Source organism: Dromiciops gliroides, chromosome 2 (assembly GCF_019393635.1).
Source record: "Dromiciops gliroides isolate mDroGli1 chromosome 2, mDroGli1.pri, whole genome shotgun sequence".
NCBI classification, from domain to species: domain Eukaryota; kingdom Metazoa; phylum Chordata; class Mammalia; order Microbiotheria; family Microbiotheriidae; genus Dromiciops; species Dromiciops gliroides.
Window position 1 is genome coordinate 265,068,836 of NC_057862.1, and position 20,691 is coordinate 265,089,526.

Below are 20,691 nucleotides of genomic sequence, written 5' to 3' on the forward strand. Positions count from 1 at the left end.
TTAAAATAATATTTTTTCTTTCTTTTTTAAAAAATTATAAGTATTTTTTTTCCCGTTACATGTAAAGATAGTTCTCAACTTTTGTTTATACAAGCTTTCCAATTTTGGATTTTTCTCCCTCCCTTCCCCCCTCCCCTAGACAGCAGGTAATCTGATATAGGTTTTATAATATATACATATACATATACATAATAACATTAATCATATTTCTGCATTGGTCATGTTATAAGAAAAAAATCAGAGCAATGATTGAAAAAACCCTCAAAACAGGAAAAAACACAGCACCAAAAACAAAAGAAATAGTATGGTTCATTCAGCATCTATACTCCACAGTGCTTTTTTTTTTTTCCTGGATTTGGAGATTCTTTTCTATCATGAGTTTCCCTGGAACTCTTCTGTACATTGCATTGGTGAGAAGAATATAGTCCATCACAGTAATCAACACTCAATGTTGATGATATTATATACAATGTTCTTCCTGGTTCTGCTCATCTCATTCGATCATCAGCCATGCAAGACCCTCCAGGTTTCTCTGAACTCCTCCTGCTCATCGTTTCTTACAGCATAATAGTAGTTCCATTGTATTCATATACCAAAAACTTGTCCAGCCATTGCCCAATTGATGGGCATCCCTCCTCAACTTGAATTCCTTGCCACCACGTAAAGAGCAGCTATAAATATTTTTGTATATGTGGGTCCCTTCTTCCCTTTTCTCCATGATTTCTGTTTGGCAAAAGACCCAAAAGTGGTATTACTGGGTCAAAGGGTATGCACAGCTTATCACCCTTTTGGACATAATTCCAAATTGCTCTCCAGAATGGTTGGATCAGTTCACAGCTCCACCAACAATGGATTAGTGTTCCAATGATCTCCCACAGCTTCTCCAACATTTATTATTTTCCTTTTTTTGTCATTTTAGTCAATCCGATAGGTGTCAGGTGGTACCTCAGAGTTGTTTTAAATTTGCATCTCTCTAATCATTAGAGATTTTAGAGCATTTTTTCATATGGGAATAGATAGCTTGGTTTCTTCATCAGAAAACTGCCTGTTCATATCCTTTGACCATTTCTCAATTGGAAATGACTTGGATTCTTATAAATTTGATTTAGTTCCCTATATATTTTAGAAATGAGGCCTTTATCAGAAGTACTGGCCATAAAATTGTTTCCCAGCTTTCTGCCTCCCTTCTAATTTGGAAGCATTGCTTCTGTTATGTTACAAAAAAAATTTTTAATTTAATGTAATCAAAATCATCCATTCTGCACTTTATATATACTCTATCTCTGTTTGGTCATAAACTGTTTTCCTTTCCAAAGATCTGATAGGTAGACTATTCCTTTCTCTCCTAATTTGCCTATGGTACTCACCTCTTATATATAAATCATGTATCCATTTTGACCTTATTTAGTATAAGGTGTAAGATGTTGGTCTATGCCTAATTTCTGCCATACTATATTCCAGTTTTTCCCAGCAGTTTTTGTCAGACTGAGTTCCTATCCCAGAAGGTGGAGTCTTGGGTTTATCAAACACAATACATTACTAGTGTCCTTTACTACTGCTGTTTCCTGTGTCCTAGCCTATTCCCATGATCCTACCACTCTATTTTTTAGCCAGTACCAGATAGTTTTGGAGGACTGCCACTTATAGTAAAGCTCCAGGTTTGGTACCGCTAACCCACCTTCCTGTGAATTTTTTTTCATTGTTTCCCTGGATATTCTTGATTTTTTGTTTTTTCCAGATGAATTTTGTTGATTATTTTTTCTAGCTCTATAAAATAATTTTTAGGTAGTAAGTCTGATGGGTTGATGGCACTGAATAAGTATAAATTTAATTTAGGCAGTATTGTCATTTTTTACTATATTAGCTCTGCCCTATCAATGAGCAATGATATCTTTCACACAATTATGTTAGATCTGATTTGATTTGTATGAAGAGTGTTTGGTAGTTGTGTTCATAGAGTTCCTGGGTTTGTCTTGGCAAGTAGACTCCCAAGTATTTTATATTATCTACCATTACTTTAAATGGAATTTTCTCTTTCTATCTCTTGCTGCTGGACTTTGTTGGTCATGTATAGAAATGCTGATGATTTAGTGTGGATTTATTTTTATATCCTGCTACTTTGCTAAAGTTGTTAATTGTTTCAAGTAATTTTTGAGTTGATTCTCGTAGGATTGTTTAAGTATAACCATCATATCAACTGCAAAGAGTGATAGTTTTGTTTCCTCCTTGCCTATTCTGATTCCTTTCATTCCTTTTCTTCTCTGATTGCTAAAGCTAACATTTCTAGGACAATATTAAATAATAGGGGTGATAATGGACATCCCTGGTTTCACCCCTGATCTTACTGGAAAAGGCCTCTAATTTATCTCCATTGCATATAATACTTGCTGATGGTTTTAGTAGATACTGTTTATTATTTTAAGGAAAGCTCCATCTAAAATCTCTAGTGTTTTTATTAGGAATGAGTGCTGTATTTTGTCAAAAGCTTTCTCTGCATCTATTGAGATAATCATATGATTTTTGGTTGGTTTTCTTATTGATGTGGTTGATTAATGTTAATAGTTTCCTAATGTTGAACCAGCCCTGCATTCCTGGTATAAATCCCAACTGGTCATAGTGTATTATCCTGGTGATCACTTGCTGTAATCTCCTGGCTATTACTCTATATTTAAGATTTTAGCATCAATATTCATTAGGGAAATTGGTCTATACTTTTCTTTCTCTGTTTTTGCTTTGCCTGGTTTTGGTATCACCACCATATTTGTGTCATAAAACAAATTTGGTAGAACTCCTTCTTCACCTATTTTTCCAAATAATTTGTATAATATTGGAATTAATTGTTCTTTAAATGTTTGGTAAATTCCCCTGTAAACCCATCTGGGCCAGGGGATTTTTCTTAAGGACTTCATTAATGGCTTGTTCAATTTCTTTTTCTAATATGGGTTTATTTAAGGATTTTATTTCCTCTTCAGTTAACCTGGGCAGTTTGTATTTTTCTAAATATTCATTCCATTACATTTAGATTGTCAAATTTATTGGCATACAGTTGGGCAATAATTACCTAATTTATTGATTTAATTTCACATTCATTGGTGGTACACATCACCCTTTTCATTTTTATATACTAGTAATTTGGTTTTCTTCTTTCTTTTTTTTAATCAAATTAACCAATTATTTTATCTAATTTTATTGGTTTTTTCATAAAACCAGCTCTTAGTTTTATTGATTAATTCTATAGATATTTTGCTTTCAATCTTATTTAATTTCTCCTTTAATTTTCAGGATCTCCAGTTTAGTATCTAATTGGGGATTTCTAATTTGTTCTTTTCTAGCTTTTTAAGTTGCATGCCCAATTCATTAATCTCCTCTTTCTCTTTTTTCTTCATGTAAGCGTTTAGAGCTATAAATTTTCCCCTGAAGCACTGCTATGGCTGCATCCCATAGATTTTGGTATGTTGTCTCATTATTGTCATTCTCTTGGATATAGTTATTGATTGTTTCTATGATTTGTTGTTTGGCCCATTCATACTTTTTTTTTTTCCAGGGCAATGGGGGGTTAAGTGACTTGCCCAGGGTCCACAGCAGCTAGTAAGTGTCAAGTGTCTGAGGCTGGATTTGAACCGGGGGGTACTCCTGAATCCAAGGCCGGTGCTTTATCCACTGAGCCACCTAGCTGCCCCTCATTCATTCTTTTTTTGTTTGTTTTGTTTTGTTTGTGTTTGTTTTTTGCAGGGCAATGAGGGTTAAGTGACTTGCCCAGGGTCACACAGCTAGTAAGTGTCAAGTGTCTGAGGCCGGATTTGAACTCAGGTACTCCTGAATCCAGGGCCGGTGCTTTACCCACTGTGCCATCTAGCTGCCCCCCCCCCCTTCATTCTTTAGAATGAAATTATTTAGTTTCCAATTGATTTTCATTCTACTTTTCCCTGGCTCTTCTTACATGTAAATTTTTTTTTTATTTTTTTTTTTTTTTGCAGTGGGGGTTAAGTGACTTGCCCAGGGTCACACAGCTAGTAATGTCAAGTGTCTGAGGCCGGATTTTGAACTCAGGTACTCCTGAATCCAGGGCCGGTGCTTTATCCACTGTGCCACCTAGCCGCCCCCTTACATGTAATTTTTATTGCATCATGATCTGAGAAGGATGCATTTACTATTTCTGCCTTTCTACATTGACTATGGTGTTTTTGTGCCCTAACACATGGTCAATTTTGAAAACGCGCCATGTACTGCTGAGAAAAAGGTATATTCCTTTCTATCTGCATTCAATTTTCTCCAAACATCTATCATATATAACTTTTCTAGTAATCTATTCACCTCTTTCACTTCTTTCTTATTTATTGTTTCGGCTAGATTAATCTAATTCTGAGAGAGGGAGATGCAGATCCCCCACTAGTATAGTATTACTGTCTAATTCCTCTTGTAACTCCTTTAACTTCTCCTCTAAGAATTTGGATGCTATACCACCTGGTGCATACATATTTAATATTGATATTACTTCACTATCTATAGTACCTATTAGCAAGATGTAATTTCCTTCCTTATCTCTTTTAATGAGATCCATTTTTGCCTGCGCTTTGTCTGAGATAAGGATTGCTAGCCCCCAGTTTTTTTACTTTTAGCTGAAGCATAATATATTCTGCTCCAGTCTTTTACCTTTACTCTGTGTGTATCTCTCTGCTTCAAATGTGTTTCTTGTAAACAGCATATTTTAGGATTCTGGTTTTTAATCCACTCTGCAATTCCGCTTCCGTTTTTATAGCAGAGTTCATCCCATTCACATTCACAGTTATTATTAATGACTGTCTATTCCCCTCCATTTTATTTACCCCCTTTGTACTTTTCCCCCTCTTCTTTCACCCTATTCCTCCTCACCGACGTTTACTTCTTACTCCTGCCTCCCCCAATCTGCCCTCCCTTTTTATCACCCCCCTCTCTTTTTCTTTACCCTTTTCTCCTTGCTTTTGTCCTCCCTTCTATCAGTCCCCCCCTTCCCCTTCCCTTTTGCTTCCCTAAAGAATGAGCTAAGTTTCTTTATCCCAACGACCGTATATTTATTCCCTCTTTGAATCAAATCTAATGAGAGTAGGGGTTGAAACAATGTTCACCCCTCCTTTCTTTCCCTCTATTGTAATAGTTTTTTTTCACCTCTTTCATATGATATAATTCACCCCATTCCACCTCCCCTTTCCTCTCCTCCCCATAGACTCCCTTTTTAACCCCTTAATTTTCTTTGTATCATCACATCAAAGACAATTTATATTTATACCCTCTGTGTAAAGTCCTTCTCTCTGCCCAAATACATTTACAATTCTAAGAGTTATGAGTATTATCTTCCCGTGTGGGGATATAAACAGTTTAAACCTAATTGAGTAACCTTTTTTCCCCTCTGTTTACCTTTTTAAACTTCTCTTGAGTCTTGTATGTTAAGATCAATTTTCTATTCAGTTCTGGTCTTTTCATCAGGAATGATTGAAAGTCCCCAATGTCATTAAATGTCCATCTTTCCCCTGAAAGAGAATGCTCAGTTTTGCTGGGTAATAGATTCTTGGCTGCAATCCAAGCTCCTTAGCCTTCCAGAATATCATATTCCAAGCCTTGTGATCCTTTAATGTTGAAGCTTCCAGGTCCTGAGCAATCCTGACTGTGGCTCATGATATTTAAATTACTTCTTTCTGGCTGCTTGGAGTATTTTCTCCCTCACCTGATAATTCTGGAATTTGGCTACAATATTCCTTGGAGTTTTCCTTTTGGGGTCCTCTTTCAGGAGGTGATCAGTAATTCTTTCAATGATGATTTTATCCTCTGATTCTATGATATCAGGCAGTTCTCCTTAATAATTTCCTGGAATAATGGTGTCTAGATTCTTTTTCTGGTCATGCTTTCAGGCAGTCCAATGATTCTCAAATTGTCTCTCCTGGATCTGTTTTCCAGATCAGTTGTCTTTCAATGAGGTATTTCATATTTTCTTCTATTTTTTCATTCTTTTGATTCTGCTTGACTGATTCCTGGTGTCTCATGGATTCCATATCTTCCAACTGTCCAATTTTAATTTTTAAGGCATTGTTTTCTTCAGTGAGATTATGCACCTTTTTTTCTATTTGGCCAAATGAATTTTTAAGGCATTGTTTTCTTCAGTGAGATTATGCACCTTTTTTTCCATTTGGCCAGATGAATTTTTTTAAGGCATTGTTTTCTTCAATGAGATTATGCACCTTTTTTTCCATTTGACCAAATGAATTTTTTAAGGCATTGTTTTCTTCAGTGAAATTATGCACTTTTTTTTCCATTTGGCTAGATGAGTTTTTTAAGGAATTGTTTTTCTGCAGTCAATCTTTGTGCTTCCTTTTCCAAGCTGATTCTTTTTTCATAGTTTTCTTGTTTTGCTTTCATTTCTCTCCCCATTTTTTCTTCTACCTCTCTCAATTGATTTTTGAAATCTTTTTTGAGCTCTTCCAGGAAGGCTTTTTGTTCTTGAGACCAATTCACCTTCCCTTATGAGGCTTCACATGTAGGCAATTGAGGGTATTGTCCTCATCTGAGTTTGCGTTGGCTTCTTCCGTGTGATACAGAAGCTCTCAATGGAGAGGGCTCTTTTTTGCTTCTTACTCATTATTGCAGCTTATTTCTTTATTTTTTAAGTTGAGGTCTGCTCTGGGGGCACCAGGGTTCCTGTTTGGGGCTTCTTGTGCAGGCGTATAGGGGCTGTGTGACCGGCTTTTTACTCTGAGGCCTTTATAGTGTGTGCAGTTTGCCCCCCTGCATTTCCTGTCCACTACGTCAGTGTGCCTGATTCCACCTGTCCTGTTTGTGGCCCTACAGCTGGCAACTTGCCCTCTTGGCTGGCGCAGGTAGGTTTTTCCCCCTGTCCTTCTGGCCACCAGATTTTTAAGCAGGTCCAGGGGCCTCAGATGTTCGGCTGTGGCCCACAGCTCCTGCTGACTTACCACCTGACCCCCTCGGCGCTGGGCTGCTGCCCTGCGCTGGGCCTCCCTTTTGCCCGAGTCAGATCGACCTTTTCCTGAAGTCTTCTAAATTATCTCTGGTTAGAAGACTGTGTATCTCTGTCTCTTTGCAGGTTCTGTAGTTTCAGAATCTTGTCCAGAAGCTTGATTTAATGTTCTTTTGAGGAACAGAAGGAGAGCTCAGGCAGCTTGCTGCTTCCTCTCTGCCATCTTGCTCCACCCCCCCTTTTCTTTCTCAAAGGTATTTTTTCACATAATCATAAATACAAAGTGACTGACAATGCTTGACTGTTTTAATGTTTTATTTGCTACAACTGTCATTTCTTGTTTATCACTGTATAGATTATATGTTTAATGATATAAGAACTAGCACTTACATAAATACTTTAAGGTTGGTATAATGCTTTACAAAGTGTTATTTCTTTGATCCTCAAAAGTCCCTGAAGGTAGGTTCTATTATTATCCCCATTTTATAGATGAGGAAAATTATATAGACAACAAAGATTAACTGACGTCATCCAAGGTCACACAGATAATAAGTGTCCTGAAGCTGGATCCAAATTCAGGTCTTCCTGACTCCAAACCTATTGCTCTGTCCACTGTGCCCCCTAGCTACCTAAATAAAACTGTAGCATTATTAGTTTGATACCTAGGACTTCCAGGGTGGAGCCAAAATGGTAGAGGAAAGGCAGTGAGCTCCTGAACTCATGACACAATTTCTCCAAAAAACATCGAAATAACGCCATAGGAAAATGCCTGAGCAGCAAAACTCACAGAAGAATGTGCTGAAATCATCTTCTAACCAAGAATGGCTTGGAAGATCAGAAGGAGGGAGCTGCTGTGTTAATACAGGAGTCAAGACCAACCCCACAGTCACCCTGAAACAGATCCAGTGCCCAGGAAGGCCTCACCAGAGAAGGGAGACCCCCAGAGCCTCTGAATCAGCTGAAGCACCAGTGTTGCCTGGAACTAAGTTCATAGTCTGGTGAGTGGTTTGTAGCCCTGGACAGGAGGGAGACTACAGAGGTCTATGCTGTTGCTAAGCAGAACTTGGATTTTACAACCCTACTGAGAAACAGGGGGTAGGCTCTCAGCAGTGGCCCAGGTGGGGGAGGGGCACAGGCTCGTTGGAGCTAACAACCACAACACACAAAAGCTGGTTGATGAGCAAGTTGGTCTTGGATCATCTATGGACCAGGGAATAGGCCAGGCGAGTGAAGAACCTGATTCTCCTTAAATCATACCACCTGGGACTTTTTAAGCTTGGGATACTGCAGCCTGGAAACAGTGCCCCACTTTAAGGAGCTAAAAGTCAAGTAAAAGAAAGGCAAGATGAGCAGACAGAGAAAGGGGAGGACCATAGAAAGTTTCTTCAGTAACAAGGAAGACCCAGGGGCACCCACAGAAGAAGATGTCAACATCAGGGCCCCTATATCTAAAGCTTCCAAGAAAAATATGAATTGGTCTCAGGCCATAGAGGTGCTCAAAAAGGACTTTAAAGATAAAGTTAGGGAGGTAGAGGGAAAAATGGAAAGAGATATGAGAGTGATGCAGGAAAGACATGAGAAAAAAGTCAACAGCTTGAAAAGCCAAATGGAAAAGCTGTCTGATGAAAATAATTGCCTAAGAATTAGGATTGAACAAATGGAAGCCAGTGACTTTATGAGAAACCAAGACACAATAAAGCAAATCCAAATGAATTTTAAAAATAGAGGGCAATGTGAAATATCTTCTGGGAAAAACTGCTGACCTGGAAAATAGGTCCAGGAGAGATCATTTGAAAATTATTGGTCTACCTGAAAACCATGATCAAGGAAAGAGCTTAGACATCATCTTCCAAGATATCCTCAGGGAAAATTGCCCTGAAATTCTAGAAGAAGAAGCTAAAATAGAAATCAAAAGAATCCACCAATCACCTCCAGAAAGAGATCCCAAAAGGAAAACTCCTAGGAATATTATAGCCAAATTCCAGAGCTCTCAGGTCAAGGAGAAAATATTGCAAACTGCCAAAAAGAAAGAATTCAAGTACTGTGGAGCCCCAGTCAGGATAGCACAGGATCTAGCAGCTTCTACATTAAAGGACCAGAGGGCATGGAATATGATATTCCAGAGGGCAAAGGAAATGGGATTACAACCAAGAATCACCTACCCAGCAAAACTCAGCATAATCTTTCAGTGGAAAAAATGGGACTTTAATGAAAAAGAAGACTTTCAGATATTTGTGATGAAAAGACCTGAACTGAATAGAAAATTTGACTTTCAAATACAAGACCCTAGAGAACTATAAAAAATTGAAGCTGGTGACATACCTGGGGTCGTACAGTGGGTGACTGTCTTGTGTCTGAGGCCAGGTTTTGGCTCTGATCCCCCTGAGTCCAGGGGTGGTGCTTTGTCCACTGTGTCACTTACCTAGGTGATGACATCTTTAGGGTTAAATTGAGGGGTAAAGGGAATTCACTGGGGGAAGGGGAAGGGCAGAGGTGAAATCCTACATGAAAGAAACAGGAAAAGGCTTATGGAGTATGGGAAGAGATGGGAGAGGAGCAGGGCAGTAAATGAATTTTACACTCATCAGAAAAGGCTCAAGGACCTTAAACTCATCAGAGCTGCCTCAAGGAGGGACTAACAGACATACCCAACTGGGTGGAGTAATCTATTTAATCTGGGCAGTAAATGAGCCTAACACTCATCAGAATTGGCTCAAAGACCTCAATCTCATTAGAATTGGCTCAAGGAGGGAATAATGTACACACTCAATTGGGTGGAGTAATCTCTCTAACCCTGGAGGAAAATATGAGGGGAAGGGGATAAAGAGAGAGGGGCAAAAGAAGGAAGGGCAGAGTGGGGGAGGGGACTGACAGAAGCAAATCCCTTTTGAAGAGTGATAGGATGAAAGAAGATGGATAATAGAATAAATATCATGGGGAAGGGAATAGGATGGAAGGGAACCAGTTAACAATAGTAATCATGAAAAAGAGAAAAGGGAGAAAAATTGTACAAAAAATATTTATAGCAACTCTTTGTGGAGGCTAAGAATTGAGAATCAAGGGAATGTCCATCAATTGAGGAATGATAGAAAAAGCTGTGCTGTATGATTGTGGTGATATGGTCTTGTGCTACAGGAAATGACAAACAGGATGATCCCAGAAAAACTTGCAAAGACTAATGAATATCAATGTATAGTGAAGTGAGCAGAGCTGGGAGGACATTGTGCATAGTGACAGCAGTATTGTTCAATGAGCAATTGTGAATGACTTAACTACTCTCATCAATGCAATGATCCAAGACAATCCCAAGGAACTAATGAGGAAACTTACTATGCACCCCTATAGAAAGAACTGATAAAAAGAATACTTGTGGATTGTACATATATAATCTGGTTGCAATCTTGTAGAGGGAGGGAGGAAGAAAAATTTGGAACTCTAAATCTTATGAAAATGAATGTTGAAAAGTACCCTTACATGTAACTGGAAAATAAAATAAATGTTTGTTGCTGAAAAATAAATAAATAAAATAAAATAAAATAAAAGGCAATAAAATATTAGTTTGATACCTATAAAGTTTACATTAGCCCTATTTTTAACATGGAGATTGCTAAGTTTAATAAGTATTGTGATGTTTTGAACTGAAAATTGAGAATAAAAAGAAACATATTATATGAATATTAAAAAGAAAAACCAAAGGACTGGGTAGTATCAAGGTAATTCATAGGGTTAGGGTTAGGGGGAAAGAAACCAAACAGTAATGCATGAATTAAAACTCCCACCCATTGGATCATGCAAAAATGCCAGATGCACTGACAGGATCCAACACATTGGTATTCAGAAAATATTGAAGAAATCGATAAACAGAAAAGCTTAAACATGAGATTTCAGCTAAAAAATTAAAAAGTAAGATAGCACAGGCACATTTACAAGAACTGTAGATGTCCATATAGTAAATAAAAGAGATGTTTAGAAACTGAAACAAAGTGCTACCTTAGTACAAAAGACTTGTTACAAGAAGCTCAGAAGTAAAAATTCTATATTGAAACAGCAGGTTAAGAAGGTTGAAGCCCAGCTTGCTTCCCAGTCAGCACAGAATGAGTGGAAAACATTAACTGCTCACTATGTTCCAAGCACTATACAAAGGGCTGAAGATACAAATACAAGAGAGATAGTCAGGGCAGCTAGGTGGCGCAGTAGATAAAACACTGGCCCTGGATTCAGGAGGACCTGAGTTCAAATCCGGCCTCAGACACTTGACACTTACTAGCTGTGTGACCCTGGGCAAGTCACTTAAACCCTACTGCCCCACACACACACACAAAAAAAGAGAGATATTCCATGCCCCTAGTAAACTTATGTTTTAATGAGAATGTATGTATTGTGTATGTATGTATGTATGTGTATGCATGTGTGTGACATTGTGCATGTATGTGTGTGTGTAGTATATGTATGTGGGAATGGTGGCCAAAGCACAGAATTATGATCTAGCAAGTCTCAAAGGTGGAGAGTAATCCATTGACATACTCTTTTAAAAGAGGCAATGGTAGTGGTATTTGATTATATTTCTCTGGGTGAGGAAGATGGTATACAAGGTAGAATATGACCAGTGTGAAAATGAACACACAAGGCCCCAGGGAGTGCTAACCAATTTTGCTTAACTCCTTTCAGGCATGGCTCTAGTGGTCCAGTTGGAAGGTATAACTGCAGGGACAAATTTCTGACAAAGGAACTCCATAAAGTAAAGCAAACAACATTATATGAAGACCCAATGATTTTGCGTAGGACTGGGGAGGACCCCAGTTCAGACAATGGTTGGGGGGAGAGGGCAGACAGAGCAGAAGCCAAAGGTCAGTACAGCTACTGACAAAAACCTAATTTGTAAAATGCTTTAGAATAAAGAGATAAACCATCGAGTTTAGAAATAATAATAGTAAGCCTATGCTATCAAGCAATTTAGATACAGATGTGGAAAGATCAATGGTTCATAAAAGAATTAGAAAAATCTAATCTATAAAAAAGCTAAATTATAATGTAGGCAGAAAAAGTAGTTGCTCATTCAGCTAGATGTAAACATTGCTGAATTCTATGAAATGTTCTTTGTACTTTTGATATGTATATTCTGTGTTTTGCAGTTATGTATTGCATTCAGTGTTACTGATTATCCACTGTTATCATATTTAAGCATTATCACTATTATGATACTATATTTTTTTTCTCATATAAAGCTGCCTTTCAAGTGGTGATTTGCATTATAAAAAACAGATAATTTATATATAGTGTACAATGTAAATATATAATAGCAGGTGTTAACATAATATAATGATGTGATAAATATATATTTTCTATAGTTTTATAACATAAATGTAGATTTGGCGGAAATGATCCCCCCCCAGTTATTTTTTAAGGGAATGGAAAATTGTTTCACTCAGAAATTAAACACCAATTTCAATAGCCTCTCTCACTGACTATATAGCTATGGGGCCAATAAAAGAGAGCTGCGCAAAGATTGGTGTACTACATAGAGGCCCACACATATACATATACACTATCAATATTTTATTCAGAAAAAGATTCAGTAGGCAGCAGAACATGAAGAACACTAAATAACATACAAAATATGAAACTAAATATATTTAACAGTCAGAAAAGTGGCAGTATTGATATGAAAGTCATTCTAACATTGGTATTCTCGTGTATAGTCAGATCACTGACTTGTTAGAACAAAGATCAAAATTAATGCAAAGCTAGAAGAATAAAAATTCCTCATTTTTACTGCTATCAGAGTTAAAACAACCCAACTTGACATTTTAAAATGAACTACTGATAGTCAAAAATGGGATGCAACAAAAAGAAACAGACAATACAAATATTTTCATACAGAAGTTCAACCAATGCAAAGCAATTGACCTAATGAAGAGATACAAAGAACCTAAAAAGCACCTTAGTCAGCAAACTTTTACTCAAGTGTTTTGCTATACTTGCCAACATTACAGGTAGAAGTAACAAAAATTTAGAATATAAAATATTTTACAAAAAATCTCACGCAAGTCACTTAACCCTCATTGCCCCACAAAAAAAAGAAAAAGGAAAAAAAAGAAAGCTATTATTACCACATTAGGGTAAAGTTCATTCATTCCTTTTTTCTAGTCTTTAACAGAAATGATATTTTATTTTTGTCAAAGCTTTCTGCATCTATTGATATAATCATATAATTGTTTATGTTCTTGTGATTAATTGGTCAATTATATTTATAAAACTATATGGGCTACATATAATCATGTTTATAAAATTATGTACCTAATCACATTCCTGGTATAAATACAACCTAATAATAACATATAATTTTGTGATATATTGCCATAGTCTCTGCTAATATTTTATGTAAAATTTTTGCATTTTGCAAATGAATTTGCATTCATTTGGGATCTTGGTCTCTAGTTTTCTTTCTCTGTTTGACCCTTCTCGCTGTTTAAGAATGGAGACCATATTTACATCACTGAAGGAATTTGCTATTGTCTACAAGAATTGAAGAAAGAGACCCCTGAGAAGGGCTTGTACAAATTATTCAGAGTAAGTGAACAAAGCTAGGTGAATAATTTATACATGATATCAATATTGTGAAGATGAACAATTCTGAAAAACTTTGACTTTTATCAATAAAATGAACAACCATGTTTTCCAGAGTACCGATGAAGAAGAACCCTGCCTTAACATCAGCCCAGAGAAAAATAGACTATACAAAGAATGAGAAATGGGAAATTGTTTTGTTTTGACTCTCTTTATATAAGGAATTTTGTAAAAAAAATTTAATTAAAATTTTAAAGAATTAAAATAATTTTAATTTATAATTTATAAAAAGAATTTGTGTGTTTCTTCCTTTCTTTTCTTTTTTCCCCACTGGGTAGAGGTAGGACCGGTAAGTGTAAAAAAAAAAAAAAATCTTGATAATTGAAAAAAATTTTTAAATAAATAAAATAAAGAACTATGGAAAAAAAACCAGATTGAAGGCTATTGTCAAAGTATATGGCAAGAGTGAAGAATCACTGTTAAATAGCCTACATCCTCATTAAATCAAGAGAAAATTAGGAAGGCATGTTGGATGGACTGTTGAAGAAAACTTATGGGAAGGCATAGACAAGGGTTGCACAAGATGGGTTGCAACCTATATGGTTGGAGACAATATCCACACTGAAAAAATCACAGAGTTGCTTAAGTATCTGAATATACCTTACACAACTATTTCCACTCCAGCAAACATTTTTCGCACATAGTGTTGGAAAAGCATTGGGTTAAAGAAAGAAATACAAAGACAAAACAAAATATGGTTCCTGACCTCAAAGAGTTTACATTCTTCTGAAGGAGTTTACACATCTCATTTCTTGATCATGGATCATAGTTGGAAATATGTTGAAGCTTATTTGTAACCATCATGTATCACCCACAATTATGATCTTTCAGAAACCTCAACTATCTAGTATCGGGGGCAGTTAGGTGGCACAGTGGATAAAGCATTGGCCCGGGATTCAGGAGGAACTCAGTTCAAATCCGGCTTCAGTACTTAACACTTACTAGCTGTTGTGACAGTGGGCAAGTCACTTAACCCCTCATCACCCTGCAAAGAAAATTAAGTAAGCTCTGGAGCTCACACAACATATCACTCCAAAAACCATCTAGTATCAGCAGAGAACACTGATGTAAAAAGAAGGGTTTTTTCTGTCAGGAGGCAGTTTTGAATTGTTTAAAACACTACAAAATTTCCCTAATACAAACTAGCTAGCTCTTTTTCTTCTTATGCTTTTCAGGGCCCAGTTCATTGTCTATGACAATATTGAAATGCTAAACTCAACAAACTAGTCTTCTAACTGCCTGTCTATATAATAGGCATTTTCATTGTTTTGCACTATATGGGAATTGTTTAACGAATCTGTTTTAAATAAGCATGTATCTCATTCAGGAGGCTCATCAGGCAGTCACCATAAATCATTTGCAATATCATTTGCAATACAGAGCTCCTAAAGGACCTCACCATCCCTCTTCCATTTGGAACATTACCTCAATTGATATTAATAATCAAGTGATCACTGAAAAAAATTATCTCTATGACTAATATTTAATAAAGATATTATATGATTCCTATATACCCTGTACTATATAAAATTTCAATGGGCTTAGATCAAGAATAGAGAACATGCTCATCAGATTTGCAGATGACACAAAAAAGATACACTAGATGATAGAACCAGGATGCCAAAGGATCTCAGGTGGAGGTGATCTGTCAAAACTAATAAAAAAATAAATGTAAAAATCTTACATTTGCACTAAAAAAATCAAGTACAGGAGAGTGAGAGATATCTAAACAACAGTGAAAAAGACCCAGGAGTTTTAGTGGACTGCTAACTCCATTTGGTGACATAGAAGTTAAATCACACCAGCAGTGAAAAGTCTAAAGATATCTTAAACTATATTAACAAAAGCACAAAGTCCAGAAGGAGGAAAGCAATAATTCCTACCATTCTCTGGCTAGGGGACCAAATCACTTTGAAGTCCCACATTCTATTTTAGGTGCTACATCTTAGAAAGGATATTGACAGGCAAGCTAGGTGGCGCAGTGGATAGAGCACCGGCCCTGGAGTCAGGAGTACCTGAGTTCAAATCCGGCCTCAAACACTTAACACACACTTACTAGCTGTGTGACCCTGGGCAAGTCACTTAACCCCAATTGCCTCACAAAAAAAAAAAAAAAAAAGAAAGGATATTGACATGCTTCAATGCAACCAACCAATCAACAGTTATTTATTAAGCAATTACTCTAAGCCAGACACTATGCTTGACACTGGGGATAGAAAGACAAAAAAGACATAGTCCTTTCAATCAAGGAGCTAACATTTCATTATGGGAGACATGCACATAAGTATATTCCAAATAGGGGCAGCTAGGTGGCGCAGTGGATAAAGCACCGGCCCTGGATTCAAGAGGACTTGAGTTCAAATGCGGCCTTAGACACTTGACACTTACTAGCTGTGTGCACTGGGCAAGTCACTTAACCCTAATTGCCTCACCCCAAAAAAATAATAATAATAAAATAAACACATATACATAAGACAGTTGAGGCTGGGGAGAATAAGACACTTGGAAGAACAAGAAAAGTCTTATGTAGAAAATGAAATGAGCTAAGCTTTGAAGGAAAGGAAGGATTTCTAATGGGGAGAGAGAAGGAAGTGAATTCTAAGGAAAGGTTAACTAACCTGTAAAGTAGGAGATAGAGTCTTGTGTGTAAGAAATAGGATGAAGGCCAGCTTAGCTAAACTACAGAGTTCATGCAGAAGAATAGATAATACAGCTGAAAAAGGCAGGTTGGATCCCAGGGTGTGAAGAGCTTTAAATGTCAACAATTTTAATTTAACCCTAGACTATTATCTGGGACCTATTGGAATTAGTTGAGTAGAGGAACAACATGGTCAGAATATGTACTTTTATGAAAATCACTTGATCAGCTGTGTGATTGAGAAGGGAGGAGAAACTTGAGAAAAGAAACAAATTAGTAAGCTATAGCAATATTCCAGAAGAGATGATGAGGACCTGAGCTACAGTAGTAGCCATATGATTTAAAAAAGGAGATGGGGGCAGCTAGGTGGTTGCAGTGGATAAAGCATCAGCCCTGGATTCAGGAGGACCTGAGTTCAAATCCAGCCTCAGACACTTGACACTAGCTGTGGGCAAGTCCACTTAACCCTTATTGCCTCACAAAAAAAAAAAGTGGCGAGATAGATGTGAGAGATATCATACAGGTAGAACAAGACAAGAAGGAGAGTGAGAGACTGAGGATTACTCCAAGGTTGTGACCCTGGTGGTAGTATACACAACAAAAATAGAAAAATTCATAGAAGAAATGAGTAGAGAAGAAAGGTGAGTTCTGTTTAGACATGTTGATTTTGAGAGCCCCACAGAACACTGAGTTTTGAAATATAGGTGGTTGATGATAAAGAACTGGAACTCAGTAGAGATACTAGGGCTGGATAGCTAGATAGACAGACACAGGACAGACAGACAGATAGATATAGATCTTGGAATCATCTGACTAGAGATGATATTTAAAACCCATGGACGATGATAAGGTGTCCAAGAAAGAGACTATAGAGAAAAGAAAGTGTTCAGGACATGGATGGGGCCTCCAGGATGATGACCAGATGGTAAAGGGACTAAAAACTGAAAACCATGCTGTATGAGGATCACTTGAAGGAGTTAGGGATAGTTAGCTTAGAGAACAGAATACCTATAGAGGTTGTGATCGTCTTCAGCTATCCGGAAGGGATGTCAAATAGAAGAATAATTAAACTTGTTTGGCTCAGTCCCTGAAGGCCAAAAACAAAAAAAACGAATCAGTGAGAATGACAGAGACAGAATTTGATTCCATATACAGAAAAATTTCCAGTACTCAGCTGTCTAAAAGTGGAATGGATTTCCTTCTTTAAGGGTTTAGCTCTCTGTCATTTTCAGTATTCAAGAGGAGACTAAATAATAACTTATCTAAAATCCCATAAATGGGATTCATGCTTAAGTTAAGTTGAAACAAGATGACCCAAGTCCACTTCCAAGTCTAAGATTTTGTGGTTCTATTATTCTATGACTTAAGTTGCATGTAGGAAAAGAGACTGGCTCCTTCCCCACTTCTTGTATCTGTTATACTGTCAGCAACCATAAAAGCCCTTAAAATATCCAAAGCTCTGTATACACATGGCTGTGACCATGACCTCGTGTGCACTTTTCCATTATCCATGATTCAGTCTTCCATTGATAGGCCTGTTGAGACTGAGCCAGAGAGAGCTATAATATTAATATCCATCCTCCACTGTTCAGTCTCTCTTTGACCCCAGACCTGCACTTCCTGCAGCACATATTCTCCTCACTCATAACTCAAACACTGATGTCAGGCTGTTGTCATACCAAATTAAAAAGTTTCTCACTCATTAAAACCTCACTATCAGAAAAAGATTGGGACAAAGGTAGGTATCCCAGGTGGAAGGGAATATGTAAAATTATTTTATTCATGTCTCTACCTTCATCTCACCTATCTCTAACTTATGGGAGCTAGTATCTTCCAATCATGCTGTTTTCTCTGCTTGCCTCTCTCTGTACCTCTTTTTGAATCTGTGTCTCTTCTGAATTTCTTTGGCTCTCTCTCTCATTCCCTTTCCTCTGCCTCTTCCTCTCTGGTCCTTCTATTCATATTCTCTCTCTCTCTCTCTCTCTGTATGTATGTATATACATACATACATATATGTGTGTGTGTGTGTGTCTATGTCCTCCCTTTCTGTATTTCTCTTTTCTGTCCCTCCCTTCCCATCCATTCCCATCTGCCTCTATTCCTCTATTCCTGTCTCTCTTTTGTCCTTCCCAGGATTAGAAACTCCATTTCACTGCCTCTATTAAATTCATCATATTTTTATGTCCAAACTGAACTATGTCTTCTGCCTTGGTTTGAGAAATACCAAGTCCTCTTTTCCTCCTGGACTCATTTTATTCTTTAACTGGGTTTTTGATGCTTTCCTCATCTAAGGCTCCTAGGTCTCCTCCTAATTCCCCCTAGAACCAGGACTTGGGAGGGCCGTGTCCCGCAAGGGGGTTGGGGGAGAGAGAAGTAGTCCTGCCCCCTAAACCTTGACAATACTATACAAACCATTTGCTACTCCCAAATACAGACCTGTCAAGCTCAAGCCAAGCCCTGTCCCAGACACCCATATTCTGCTTTATCTTGGACCCTTGTTTTTTTAGACCCAGATTAATACTCCTGTCCTGGTGCTCCATCCACAATACAGCCCAGACCTATGATTGCCCACTCCCCGCATCACCCACACACTAAGCCATGTTTACATTTCATTTTCTAAGCACATTTTTCTTACTCCAATAGAATGGTAAATTCCTTAAGGGCAGAATCTCAATGTGTCTTCAAATTATCAGTGCTGCACTCAGTGTCTAGCACCCACTAGGTGCCTAATAAATGTTTGTGAATGAATGAACCTTATGGGTGCTCTTCAAAAACAACATTGGTGATGTATCCAATTATTTGACCCCATTCTTAATCTATGGATTATTGGAGCTTTTTATCTTCTCACCCTATCCCTCCCTCTTCTTCCCCCAGAGGCTGCTAGCCTCTCCATACCCCAGTCCTATCCAGATATTCCCTAGGAGAACTGCTCCCCAAAAGTCTACGAATGAAGAGATGAGGTCTGATTGATCCTGCCCCCTCCCCCCCCAGTTCCTGCCCCATGATGGATTGAAGGCTGTGTTTCAGCTTTTGTGCTAAACCACCCAATACTGCTAAGCAGGCCTTTTTAGGGGGTCTCAGTCCCCACACTACCCCAAAGGCTTCCATACCTCAAAACCCAGGCACCCCCAATTCTCTCATCTTTACCCCCAATCACCACATTACTCTTATCACTGATCTACCCATTACTCCTTTTATAGCCCCCCCCCATTCTTGGCCTAATTCCCCTCTCCCCTAATCCCAGGCCCCTACCACTACCCACTACTGACACTTCTCCTATCTCTGACCCCCAATTCTCTCCATCTTCTCATCTCTCTGTCATATATACTTACACCTCCCCCTCCAGAGAAAAGATATACAGGGCCTCTGGATAAGAGTGGGGGGAGGGGAACAGTTAAGCACTTGGAGGCACGGAAAAGGGACAGATGTAATAAGGGTCCTCTCCTCTTCGGGCGCAGCTCGAACTGTGAGTACCTAAATTTACGGATGCCCAGTTCACTGGCCCCGGGGGTGGCCCGACTCACCCCAAACCCCTTCCCAGACCCAGGAGCACCCTCCCCCCCAATCTCATCTCCCTGGTTCGGGCTGCGGCCCACCTCCCTACCAGACACCACCACTGTCCAGGTGCTGAATCGTCCTGTTCTTCTGAGGTTCACGATTCTTTCCAGGCAGAACACAGGGTGCAGTGGTCCAGGCCTGGGCCACCCCCGTTCCCATTTCTAGAGCAGGTTTTAGCAGAGCGGAGACTGTGGCTGGAAGGCGGGGGCGGCAGTGGTCCCAATGCCTTGCTTGAGCTAGGAATGCGGTTCCTTCCTCCGCCCCTTTCCCCTCCCTTAGCGCCTCCCTCCCTCGCCGTCCCCTCCAAGGTGGAGCCCCTTCCCTTCCCATCCCCCTCTCACCCCCCCTCCCCCTGGCCAGCAGACTGCGCTCTCTTCAGAGAGATAACCACGCCTACTCAAGATTGAGGCCGGGGAAGGCAGAGGAGGAGAGGGGGACTGGGGTGGATTGAGAAACAGCCCCAGGGTCGGGACGTGGGAGAAATCACCCAAAATCATTGAGTTCCAAGCTCAGGCAACCCTGGTACCCCTCCCCCGCACCTTCATCCAGTCTCGCCCCTCTGTCCAAACTGGTTTCTAAGGCGACGCTGACAGAGATGCTCCTGGGAAAGTATTTGGATGGGACTGAGATTTGTCTCACCATCTTACATCCCAGCAAGGCATAAGCTTAGTGGCCCCAGGGCCCTCCAGCCTCAAGCCATGTAGCCTTGGATGAGGATGCAGATTCAGAGACTGAATTTGGGTTTGTTCACCCACAAAACACAGGCATACACATTTCCTTTCATAGAGACATTAGGTACATAAAGTCATATACACGTTAGTGTTAAGTCTATAGGACAGAAGAAAGAAGGATTTGGAGTTTCCTTACTCTAGGAAGTACAAGTCGGATGAAGGAGAAATCATTTTAAGTTTCTTTCCAA

The 20,691-nt window shown here is 38.7% G+C and overlaps 1 protein-coding gene across 2 annotated transcripts in view; it reads right to left on the bottom strand.

Moving 5' to 3' along the window:
• TMEM121 (transmembrane protein 121) overlaps positions 1 to 20,022 on the bottom strand; it is a 34,781-nt gene extending 14,759 nt beyond the window's left edge. The window contains exon 1 of one of the 2 annotated variants that reach the window (XM_043983740.1): positions 19,819 to 20,022. The gene's annotated coding sequence lies outside the window, so the exon portion shown is untranslated. Of the gene's footprint in view, positions 1 to 19,810 lie in introns of both variants that reach the window. The other variant, XM_043983741.1, reaches the window with a different exon arrangement.
• Positions 20,023 to 20,691: the final 669 nt, after the last annotated feature.